This window comes from Lepisosteus platostomus, chromosome 5 (genome assembly GCF_059453375.1).
Source record: "Lepisosteus platostomus isolate fLepPlt1 chromosome 5, fLepPlt1.hap1, whole genome shotgun sequence".
Taxonomy (NCBI): domain Eukaryota; kingdom Metazoa; phylum Chordata; class Actinopteri; order Semionotiformes; family Lepisosteidae; genus Lepisosteus; species Lepisosteus platostomus.
In genome coordinates this window covers 44,320,252-44,330,121 of record NC_142615.1, presented here as the reverse complement: position 1 = coordinate 44,330,121, position 9,870 = coordinate 44,320,252, and the positions used below count along the sequence as shown (strand labels likewise).

Here is a 9,870-nt window from a genome sequence, read left to right as displayed (position 1 = left end):
TACACTTATAACAAGAACACTTCCTAATGGGGTTAGGCATACTTTTGATGAAGATGATGAAGATAACAGACTATATGTTTACATAGATACTGAAATAAGGATTGTATTTTAGATTATGTGTAGTTGCTGGCATTGAACTGTGTGTTGGATGCACATGAATTGAAGGAATGGGCAAACATAGCTGATGCGGATCCACAGAGCCAGCATATTAAGATGTTTATAATTAGAGACAATTTGTTTAAATAACTAGGTTTGGATACTGATGTGCAAGACAGGTGGAAAGGCTGTTTCCTTAAGCCAGCACTATAAGATATTTTATTCTCAGTGAGATGCTGCCATTTCATAGTGGGTTTCTAACACTGTGTATACTTCCATCCACACAGTGCCTTTACTTCCATCCATTTCTAATCTCTTTATTCAGTACAGAGGATTTGGAGCCTATCCCAGTAAGCAACGGACACAAGGCAGAATACACCCTGGACATAGCGCCAGTCCATCACAGGAGAGACAGACACAAACACACACACACCAGGGCCAGTTTTCCCATAAACCAATTAACTTACCAGTATGTTTTGGAGTGCGAGAGGGAGTCATATCACACATATGGAGAAAAACCATGTAACCCAGAGAGAAACCCCACACACACAGGATGGCAGGAATTGAACCTAGGACCCCAGTGCTGTAAGATAGCAATGCTAACCACTTCGCCACCATTATAAATGGATGGATAGCTTAGTTATCTTTCTAGTTCACAGGTTTGCATGCATAATTTAATTTTGAAAGCCACTGAGACATCATGTACTACTGTTGTATTTATGAAAAATAAACAAAACAAAAAACATACTAACAACTGTGCCATCCTACTCCTTAGTTATTACATTTTATTATTCATAAACAGTTAACATTGTTAGCAAAATATTTTGAATTATATTTAACCCTATTTTTTCTTTAGTTTTGTATTTAACTTATTATATGATAGTCAGACTTAATGTATATTTGAACAATGAAAATATATTTTTACAAGATGCGGGGGAAAGTGCAACAGCTTATTACAGCGCTAAATTTAATATTATTGATTGCTAATAGTTTATGCTAACACCTAACTTTCTTAATTAGATGTATTTAAAACAGTGAACTAAGTGTAACATACTATTCAGAAATACAATCGAAAATAGTTTTGTGGTGTTTGTATGGATGAAACGTTTCTAAAATGTATAATGTAACAAAATTAAAGACGATTAAAATCTGTAATCTTTCCACTTGTAATGTCATTAGACAGAACAACACGTTTCTGGTTTGTATTAATTAGCTAGTATTAGTTGGTAGTTAGTAGTTTTAATTTAATTAGTATTGCAATTCGCACTGATTCCCTTGCGAAGATATGGACTTAAGAATATTCGTGCCTGGTCAAAAAATGGCATTAAGCACTTAAAATTAATATGGTTAATAATAGTAAACTGTAACATGCTGTAACAAGATCGGTTAAACTGCGAAGAAAATGCTTTCAGAGAAAATGTTTCAGGTGTGAAGAACATAGATCTCCAATGCAATTTCAACCAAACCTGTTCCCACACACCCTGCCCCCACTACCATTAGAATATACACAAAGCACTGAAATCTTTCGAGCTAATGATCAGGTGACCCGAGAGAGAGAGAAAGAAACACCAAGGGGTGTGGAACCAGGGAACTATTTACATGGAAAACGGGCGATCTCCCCAGACTGTCCGCCCGTTTCACTGTTACCTGGATACCTCTTTATTTAGAACTCACTAACACTGATTTTTAGTTTAGAAGGATTCAAGTAGGGTTTTAGATGAAAGGCAGCGACCTTAATCAAGCCCAAATCATAATTGAACCCATTCAGAGCCTACATGACATTTTAGCGTTTCATTCTGAGCAGAAGACCCTCACACCTGAAGAAGGCTTGCGTTTTCTCTCTTCTTTTTTAAGCATGTGTACAATGTGTAATACAATTACAATGTGTAATTACAATGCTGAAATACAATTTGAATCGTATGAGGGTGGGGGGGGGAGGGGGAGGTGTCTTTCGCTGGAAATCTCGCCTGCTTCTACTTTACGAGTACAACCCCCTCTCTACCGGAGTGCTGGCTGTGATGAATTAAACCAGTTTCACAGGTTTCAATCACAGACCATGTGACATGGGAGTCAGGAAACTAACACACAGAGCCACCGGATTTGATAACGCTATAAAAACGCTATAAAATAATGTGACTAGGCACAGAACAAGTTTACAGCACAGTACAATAATAAATGCGGACCATGACTTTAGAAGCATAAATTGCCTTACACTCAATTTAAACACAAGCTGTCTTTAGCCCTCTAAGCTGGTTCATACAGAAATGTAGAGATCCAGGTTCAGAACACACAGCTTCATTAGCGAATACATATGCAGGACAACTAGAGAAGACGTTTTACAGAGGATGGATTTTTAGAAACATCCCATCAGTGACATCACTGAAGTCAACTCCTAGGTACTGTAACTGTCGTGTGGATAGTTTCACAAGAATCAGACAAAGGTTTAAGCATCGCTTGTTCTAGATAAAACTGCAAAAAAAAAAACAACAACCCATGATGTACTTCTTTGCGGCTCTGTTTGCCCAAATCATATATTCACAACGTGAAATTTAGAAAATAATATTACGTAACCAAAAACCGCAATATGGAAACATAACCTGTGTAATTGTTGATAGATGATGTACTCGTAACATTTTTACAAGACGAACTACAACATTTAAAAAATGACTTGTATGTACTTGATATCTCTAATCAATCCACGGCGACACTGTTAAAGCAGAGTCCCAGTAAAACGAAACTAAAACGCCCTGTGCATGCCGTTTCGCGCTTCTTATTAGTTGCTCAAAAGTAATTTGACCGTATGAAATGCATAATATAAACCTAGAAACATATACGTGAGCAGTATTTACGTACTGTAGTATCGGTGTTAAGACATACCTCTCAAATACTGTAAATCAAGTTAAAAATATCTCAAGACCGATTCTGGTCATAATGAAACCATGTTTCGTGTATGTTTTCTTTAAAGTACCGAGACCAGCCATATACTGTATGTTTATGTTCCAAAATTAATATCGTTTATGGCCTTCACACGCGTTGCAGTATGCTCCTATTCTTTTTATGCTCAGCTGCTAAGATTTCCCTTCAGTGGTAAAATTAGATATGAATATTCAATACTTAAACGGGCACAGTTAAGACATTAAATATACATATACATACTGTATACAGTACAGTTTTCATACAGTAATATGTTTATGTTCCTAAATCAATCTCTTTTATGAGCATGTGAAAGGCATGGTGAATCGATTCTCAAAAATTACTGTACTTTGCGTGATTGGAAACAAATGTGTGATTGCGAAATGCTGTGGTGTTACTTTTACAAAGACGGTCAATGAAAAAAAGAATGATGACCAAGGCAATACTTTGAGTTTACACTTACAGCTTGTCCAAGGTCATTCATTATTAATACTATTAGTAATGTCTTCGTTAGAGACTTTGATGGCCACAGCTCAAACATGAGAGGTTGAGCTTTATTAGCTCCACCTTGCCGAAATTCCGGATACTATTATTTTGCTTGTCATATTATAGGAGAATTTACGGTAACTAGCAGTATATACCGGTAACTCGCGGTATTTACCGGTAGACTGCGTACAGCGTACCGGAAAATAATGCGGTATCGCCCACGCATTTTGAATGGCTGCATCTGTATGTCCCCCAGCTCTGAGCCCATTGGGCCTGCTGGTGTGACCAGAGCTGCAGCGTCGCCATGCTGGTGGGGGTCAGTTCGGCTTTTCTGTTGGAATGAACAGGGGGGTTACATGATGGTGCTGTCTGTGGTCTGGCTGTCCTGCTGGTCTGGATGAGGGGTGCGTAGTGTGGTGCAGGTTCTTGTCCCATCCTGCTCTTGGTCCAGGTTGGAGGGTTGCACCGATTCTGAGTCTTGTTAGCTGGTATGGATGGGTTTGGGGGTGTTGATACCAGAGTGGTCCGGGGGGGGTGCAGGTGTCTCGGGGGCATTCTTGTTTTTCTGTGAGTTCAGGTTGATTCTGTTGGTTTTGCCACGAATCTCCCTCACGCAGGCAAGTGCTCCCGCATTCCTACGAGCTCTCCCCGTACCAAACGTGCACGTGTCAATCAGTCCTCTGCTTAAACCCTCATCTGCCCCCCGGTCATTGCTCACGATTGAGATTCTCTCCCGGAGCTTACGTACTAACTACACCTTTGCCTTACTACGACTTCTCCCCTGGACCTCGACCCCGCTTTTCCGACTACCGCTTTAGCCACTCGATTTTGTACCTTCGCCAGTTTTACGCTTTCTCGGATCCTGACCCCAGCCTGTCTCTTTGTTTACGCCTCTGCCTTATGAATCCACACCGACGCAACTTCTACGCCTTCCCGGACTCCGACCCCTGCCAGTCCCTCGACTACACTTTCGCCTGTCGATTCTGTGCCTACGCCTGTGCTACGTGTGGAAGACCGAGTCAAAAGGTCAGGACAGTGACTATGCGTGGGAAAGGTTTTCTGTTCGCACCTAAGACCACTGTCTTAGGTGCAAACTAAAGCCTGTGATTCCTCACACCCATTCAACCAGAGAAAATTGAAACAGATTGTAGGATGCCAAATGGCACCCCCCTGTCCTGTTTGTTTGACTTCTGACACTGCCCCTTTCCCTGTATGTTCCTTTGATATGTTAAAGTATTGCCTACTTTTAATGTATAAAAAAGGAAAGTAAAACTTCAGTCCAGTGAGCATGTCTTGAGTGCTAGGGGAAACCCTTTCTCTGTGATATGCTCCCCTTCAGCTGATTGTATTAAAGATCTCTGTTGACAATCTCCCAACCTGAGTGAAGACTGAGTTTTCTTCGACATACGCCTTCCCGGACTCGGACCCCTGCCTGTTTACTCCGACTATGCCTGCGTCTCGCGCCAACCCTACCAAGGGCACCGCATTGGATCCCTATCCTCAGCAGTCAGCCCCTGCGTGACAGGTTCTGAGTGTCTTGGTTACATCCGTTTGTGTGTATAGATGAAAAAGCTATTGAAGAGCACCCCGACACCCCCCACCCATCTCGGTGGAAGTTGCCATGTTCAAAAAATCCTAAAAAGATAATTAAAGTTTCACACAACAAAGCATGACTGTGAAAGGTCAGGAGGCCTGCCTAATGGTGGTGCTGGCCCCACTAGCACCTCTTCCAGCAGCAACCTTAGTTTTTCCCAGGAGGTCTCCCATCCAGGTACTGACCAGGCTCACACCTGCTTCAGTACTGAAGGCTGCTGATTATGACCAGCAGCCATATCACCCTGCAACTCACAACTGGCAACCCACTGAAGCTAAGCAGGTGTGAGCCTGGTCAGTACCTGGATGGTAGACCTCCTGGGAAAAACTAAGGTTCCTTAGTTCCTTAGTGGGGCCAGCAGGGGGCGCTCACCCTGTGGTCCATGTGGGTCCTAATGCCCCAGTATTGTGATACTGACAATATCCCCAAATTTCCCCATTGGCCCTTACCAATCATGGCCTCCTAATAATTCCCCTCTTTGAATTGGCTACATTTCTCTTCTCTCCTCCTCACTGATAGTGGTGAGTGTTCTGGCGCACTATGGCTGCCGTCGCATCATCCAGGTGGATGCTGCACATTGGTGGTGGTGGAGGGGAGTCCCCATTACCTGTAAAGCGCTTTGAGTGGAGTGTCCAGAAAAGCGCTATATAAGTGTAAGCAATTATTATTATTATTATTATTAATGAGCACAACACTTGATTACAGTGAAAAAATCATTAAAAAATAAAGAAATGTTCCACAACTCAAAGCAAGGTTGTATAAGGTTAGGGGAGCTGTCTGATGTGTAAAACACCTGTTTGCAGCACTGTGGCTGTTGTGCTTGAAGAGCTATTGACTCGTGAATAGCACCCTCCTATCACCATGTACGGCCTGTCTAATGGTGCCATATTGAAAACATCATAAAAAAATAAAGAAAAGGGACACAGCCACAGCAAGATTGTATAAGGTTAGGGGGCCTGTCTGGTGTGTAAAACACCTGGTTGCAGCACTGTGGCTGTTGTGCTTGAAGAGCTATTGACTCGTGAATAGCACCCTCCTATCACCATGTACGGCCTGTCTAATGGTGCCATATTGAAAACATCATAAAAAAATAAAGAAAGGGGTCACAGCCACAGCAAGGTTGTATGAGGTTAGGGGGCCTGTCTGGTGTGTAAAACATATGGTTTCAGCAGTGTGGCTGTTGTATTTGAATTGCTATTGTAGCGGCAATGCTTGTTAATAAGACAGAATTAAGTGTTGGTATGCTGTCCTAAAGGAGGCCCCATCTCACCCTCCATCTCTGTGGTGCAGCCACAGAGAAAGTATTCATGCAGGCTGATTTAAGATGTTTTGTTTTGATAAGGAACAAGCTCCCAGACAGGGATGCACTTAGCTAAGCCTGGCTATCATGATCAATGGTCATTCATTGGCGCCTATCAGTCTAGGGAGTGCCGAATGGACATCTGGACTGCATTCCTAAGTGTCAAGAGTAAGTGACTTATATCTCATCTTGACCAACCAATCAGGGACTGGCAGGGCGTGGTAATACCATGTGGGTCTCCAATGCCCGCCAAACTCTCAACCAATCAGCACACATCTGGGTCTTGGTCAAAAAGGGAGCGCAAGCTCAGATCGGGGCTCTCCTTGGCCATTTTCGCGCATCCTCAGAGACAATCACGTGACAACTGCTGTTGTCTGCAAAAGGACTTGGACTTTGTTCTAAGCGCGAGGCCGAGGATCCCGTACGTACTCAGAATTCTACCAACGTGAATGCTCCGCTTGCTCAACGGCAGCCTACAGTTGGACCCTCGTCGACAACCTGAATAGCTTATTCAGAAGCAGCGCTGGACCGGGAACGAACCAGCTTCTTCCCAGGCAAAAGAGTGACTTGTGAGGACTCGCGGTCACATCTGTGCATAGAGACTTTTTACTAGCCAGCCGGACTGCTGGTAGATCCCCTCGGAGCAACGACTGCCCTGCGCGCCGCAGTCAGATTCCTCCGCCCGTCCTACTCCGAGCTGCACCTTGACTGGTTTGCCGGTAGCCAGAGAACGCCGACACAACGCCCATTGGACAACCGCTGCAACAGAGGCTGCAACAGAGCCTGTCAGCTGGTTTGGTGTTCGTGCCGGGAGATTCCAAAACCATACACAGTGGATAAGTAAACCCCATGTTCTACATTGCGGCTCGAGAATTCAATTGTACCTCAACACAAGTTGTTATCAATTTAATTCATGAATAATGTATTTACTTCCGAGTTTAGAGTAACAGTGGGTAATAACACTGATTAGCGATTTGGTAACCGAACGATATATATTGACATATATTCTCTGTTGTGTATCTCTTTGTGTTTGCATCTCTTCGAGATTATATACCTTGTATATTGATAACCCTCACAGTAAGGTCTGCCACTCGTATCCAGGCAGACTAGTATATGTTTGGTGCACAGTTTATATTAATAAATGTATCCCGTGTATTGAACCCGCGTGTGCGCGTTGTTAGTTATTCTGACGATTGATTTTCTAAAAGCCCCAACGAACAACCTCGTGATTACTGCTACAATTAATAATTGTCTCAGTAAACCCATCAAACCACTACAACATTCAGGTACATTCAGCTCCGGCGGGAACGAGTCATTTGTCGGTCTTTTCAAGTGCTGGGAGCCGAGTAATCCTTTGCTTGTATCGTTTCTCCCCGGTGACTAGATCTCAACCTGCGACTCTCGACTGGGCTCACCCATGGCAGCCCAGCAGGTGTGAGCCTAGCCGGCACCCGGATGGGAGATTCCCCCCGGAAAAGCTCAGGTTGCTGCTGCTCCTGCAAGAGGTGTGACTGGGAGTAGGGAGCGCTCACCCTGCGGTCTGTGTGGCTTTCCTGATGGCGACACTCTGCTGCACAAACAGGCGCCGTCCTTCGGGGGAGGCATAAAACCGAGGTCCCGACCCTCCTTGGCCATTAAGAAATCCCAGGGCGTCTCTCAAAAAGAGACGCCGGGGGTGTCACTCTGGTGTTAGTGTTCCCCTTTACCAATCAGTCGGGGTCTCCTCCTAATCCCCGTCTCATATGTAACAATCAATGACGAGGCCCCCCTGTCCCGCGATATTGTACTTGTCTCCTGGCCGCTGGCTGGCGCCGTGAGATTTAGTACTCGCACAAGAGACCGGGGGCAGAGCGCGACCGCGGTCCCCCGCCCCCCACAAAGTGTGCGCTCCAGGTTCCCTCTCGGGGCTCTGCAACACAGCGGAAAGGCAGCGAGAAGGAGCCTCTCGCTCTGACGCCGCAAGGCCACAAGAGGGCGGAGGCGCCGCGCGCCCGGCCGACGTGTTGGACTGGTGCGCTTTATGTGCTGAAATAAACACGCGACAGCCCAGAAATGTTTTGAGTGCTGTGCACTGGAGGTTTTTGTCTTGTGAAGACTTGCCTTGTGCTCCTCCGAGCAGTTTGTTTGTTCTCCTCCAGTGCGGGACAAGCCAACACAAGGGAGCACATTCGCCAACATCCAGGTACGCAATGCGATTTGGAAAGAAGCTCCTTTCCAAAGAGTTGCACACGAACGATCCTTCAGTCCCGCTCGGGGGGCACGGAGCCCCAGCCACACATAGCTTCAAGAAGCGAGTCAGGCGCCATGGCTTTCGCTTGCGGCCACACCACCTTGAGTGTTCCTGATCTCGGAAGCTAAGCAGGGTTGGGCCTGGTTAGTACTTGGATGGGAGACTGCCTGGGAATACGAGGTGCTGCAAGCTTTTGCTCTCTCGGCCAGCAGGGGTCGCCATTGGTACCATAGGCTTTGGGAGGAAAACCTGGAGGATGGAAAGGTGATCTATAGCCTCATCTCTAGAGATGTTTTGTTGCTATGGCATGTGTGTGACCCATATAAAAAAAAACCCGTTTGTAAAACGAATATCGAAGCTGCCTCTAAATCTGCAGATGAAGATGAGTTGATAAACCACTTGTTTTTCGTATAACTATACATATATTCATTTATTACTGATTTCATTCATTGAGCACGGATACAATAGAGGTACAGCCATTCACTGTTTGACATGTCTGCACTGGTACAGAACCTAGCAATCAGAAAATGGGTGCTTTCCAAAAGATCAGCACCGTGTACGAAGGAGCCGCATTAAAACTACTCGAACGTGCAAAATGTGCCGAAACTTCTCGCGTGTGAGACGAGCTGATCATCGCTGCAGGAGGTGGGAGGGTTACTCTGGTAGACAGGGCTGACCTTCGGCAATAGGATTTATACAAGATGATATTTGCACTTTCTGGAGAGGTGATTTTCTCCACTTCAGTAGCCCGATTTCGTCGATTGCGTGGAGAGGGCTGTAGAATGTGGCGCCGCCTTTCCTGCTCCATCCATGACAGGCGTGCCGGTCTCTGGAGAGAGAGCACGGTCCATCAGCGCACTCCAATAAAGGCACTGGAAGCAGCTGAATCGCATTGGCGAAGCTCAGCGCTGGGCCGCTGAGCATGTCTAACCACCGTTTCCGTAGTGTAGTGGTTATCACGTTTGCCTCACACGCGAAAAGTCCCTGGTTTGAAACCAGGCGGAAACAGGCTTCTTTTGTCGCCACGCACAAAAGGGGATTGGGGATTCGCCTAGTGCTGTGATCGAACAGACCCACTCACCTCTTAGTGTGGGGAGTTCTGCACAGTGCATGTCGCAGCGCATCCTGCTTTCACTTCAATGCACGTACTGATGTACCCCAGTCTCCCGCGTGACAGGTGGGGACAGGTGACAGGTCCGCGTGACAGGTCCTATACTAACGAGGAAGACATCGCTCTCTCCGACCCCCAGC

General features: G+C 45.4%; 1 pseudogene; it reads left to right on the top strand.

Moving 5' to 3' along the window:
• Positions 1-8,702: 8,702 nt before the first annotated feature.
• Positions 8,703-8,811, top strand: LOC148666975 (5S ribosomal RNA; annotated as a pseudogene).
• The last annotated feature ends 1,059 nt before the right edge of the window (positions 8,812-9,870 follow it).